This window comes from Alligator sinensis, unplaced genomic scaffold (genome assembly GCF_000455745.1).
Source record: "Alligator sinensis unplaced genomic scaffold, ASM45574v1 scaffold1172_2, whole genome shotgun sequence".
Lineage (NCBI taxonomy): Eukaryota > Metazoa > Chordata > Crocodylia > Alligatoridae > Alligator > Alligator sinensis.
Window position 1 is genome coordinate 419,558 of NW_005842879.1, and position 2,724 is coordinate 422,281.

The 2,724-nt window shown below is 40.7% G+C and overlaps 1 long non-coding RNA gene across 3 annotated transcripts in view; it reads right to left on the reverse strand.

Moving 5' to 3' along the window:
* LOC102382437 overlaps nucleotides 1–2,724 on the reverse strand; it is a 117,229-nt gene that overhangs the window by 542 nt on the left and 113,963 nt on the right. The gene's annotated exons all lie outside the window — the stretch shown is intronic.

Here is a 2,724-nt window from a genome sequence, read left to right on the forward strand (position 1 = left end):
CATTGCTGGCTCTAAGAAAAAGTCGCAGAGAGGGCGGAGTCATTTGGTAGGTCCCAAGCCTTTCTACATGTGAGTATTTTGCTGCAATAAGAACTAAGCCAGGACTTCTGGGTATGGTATATAAACAAGAGGAAAAGGAGTTTGAAGCCCCTCGGGCAAAGTCAGAATATTAACTACCTGCACTCATGATTCAACCAGCATTCAGAAATGTGCAATCCCCGCACAGAAGGCAGAAACACAAGCATTTCACAGACTTGGCACCATTCATATGACACCTCAAGGTTGGGTGGCTGATCCAAATCTTACCCAGCCTTTCTGGGCCTGCTGAAGTTCACTGGAAATTTCACTAGCTGTCTTTCTCCTTATCTTTCTGGTACTACCCAACTGGGGGTCATCCCAAGAGCCTACTTGTCAGGATTTCAATTTCCTATCTGAGACACAATCAAGAAACAGGAGAATGTTTATTAAACTTCAATCACGTAGCTTTTTTTTTGCTCAAGTTGACTGTTAGCTGATCAAATATTATTTTATCTGTTAGACTTAACCCTAACTCCAAGAACAATACTAAAATTTAAAACCATGACTCATTTTCTGATGTTGGCAACACTATAACTGTAAATAACCTCACTGAGGGACTCATAGCAAAACACAAATACAGAGTTGAGTATTTTGAAGATCACCTCTGGGGCCTTATTGTTTTACTTTGTTACTTTCATCTCCATGCATTTTGATCCATTATTTGGCGGGGAGATGTCTTTTTCTCATTGCATTGAAGCCTACAAGCTCACATGAGGGGACATTTCTCTAAAAGCTTTGGTAAAAAGACAGATTTTGCTAGTCAGCCACTTTGTTGAAATTGATACATCTCCATGAAATGTTTTGGCTTCAGTAAGACAGCATATTTTAACAAACGAATTCAGTGAAAAAATATTTTGACTGACTTCACTCCTAAACCACAACAGAAAATTAACAATCACCTTGAGGCTTCAGTTTGCAGGCACTATCTTCATCACATTTGGAATCAAAATTACTCTCTGCTTTGAGCCTGACATCTCACATTTCAATTGCGTATGAAGGATGCAAAAAAAAAAAAAACCCCAACCAAACCCCAGCATCACTCTAACATATGAAAAGCAAGAGTTTTCTAGGAAAGACAATAGTTTCACTTCTGCACTCTTCCTATGGCTCTCACTCTTCCATCTTCTTGCCCCCCCCCCCCCCCGCTTTTTTTTTTTTCTTTTTTCCTCCTCACTTTTTGTCCCCTCCCCTCCCCCCCCCCCCCCTCCTTTTTGTTGCTTCCTTTAGCCCTAACATTTGGTGTACTAGAGATCAGGAGAACTGTATTCAAATGCATTGATTTTATATCTTCCAAACAGGTTTGACAGAAAAGCATAAAAACAAAGCCACATAAATTATTACCCAAGGTATTTTTTTCACATCACATCAAGTTTTCTGCTTTCTTGGTTTGCCTGGTGTGTGTGCTTGCTTTATAAGGATACCATTCATCCTCCACTAAAAGCCAGTGTCCTGTATTTGGGGGTTGGTGTATCAAAAGGTATGTGCACATTGTGTTTCTGTATTGTTTGCTTAACAATGGAACTATTCAAACCAAATACTGGCCTCCATTCTTCCCCTCCTTGGGCATTACACATCAAAGCACCAAGCTTACTAGGGAATAATTTTTTCTTTGAATACATTTCTTGGAATCAATCTATTAAATCATGGTACCCAAGCTTATAGGGAGAATCACAGGGCTGGAAGGAACCTCTATAGTCATTTAGTGCCACCCCCTGCACAAATGCAGGACCCTTAACTACCCCAGAAAGTAACCAGATCAAAAGTGCATCTTTTTATGGCAATAAGAATCAACAGTGAACTGGACAACAATGAACATGAACTGTAATTTTCCATGGTCACCATGCAGACCAGTATGGAAAAGTTTAATTACCACACAGCATGTATTGGGACAATCCTGATCCAGCTCTGATATCTGGGCCAGGTAATGAATATCACCTTCTCTGACTGACTACATTTTTCTGCTTTGTTGTCTGGGCTTTAGTATTTTTTGCACAAGATCTCCCACCACCTCAAAGAAGGAAAAAGAAATGTCCATGGGCAGAGCAATTTCTTGCTAAATTACCCAACTATGTGTGAACAGAACTTACATTGTTTAGGGTGGATTATATTGTAAGTGTATCACTTCAAATAGCATTTATGGAAGTAATAGGCAGGCAGGGGAAAAAGAGAGGTTATATACACAGCATGATGCCTTAAACACCACATAGGGGGTGCATCTACATGTGCAATTAATGTGCCTGAATTTTCTGCACAGAAAATTTATGTTCATTAATGCACTTCTGGGTATACATCTACATGTGCACCCCTGTTGACAGCAACATTGCACCTTGTCTCCCAAGCAATGTACATGTGAGAGCAAGTCATTTCTGTGCTGCAAAAAAGAAATGCATCCTGCAAAGGAAACTGCAAATTGGCGGGAACTCTCTCCTATACGCGGGTTCTCAATTGCAGCAGAACACTCTGCCGTGCAAAGGAGCTCTCATGTGGCCAGGAAATTCCATAGTGCCGAGGCACAAAAAATCACTGGGTTGTGACATGCCCCCTTGCCGACGGCACAACTGGAATTTCAGACACATGAGCACATTTTAAGGCTTCCTTGCTTCGGGATTCACTGACCTGGCAAAGCTTTAACAACCAATATATATA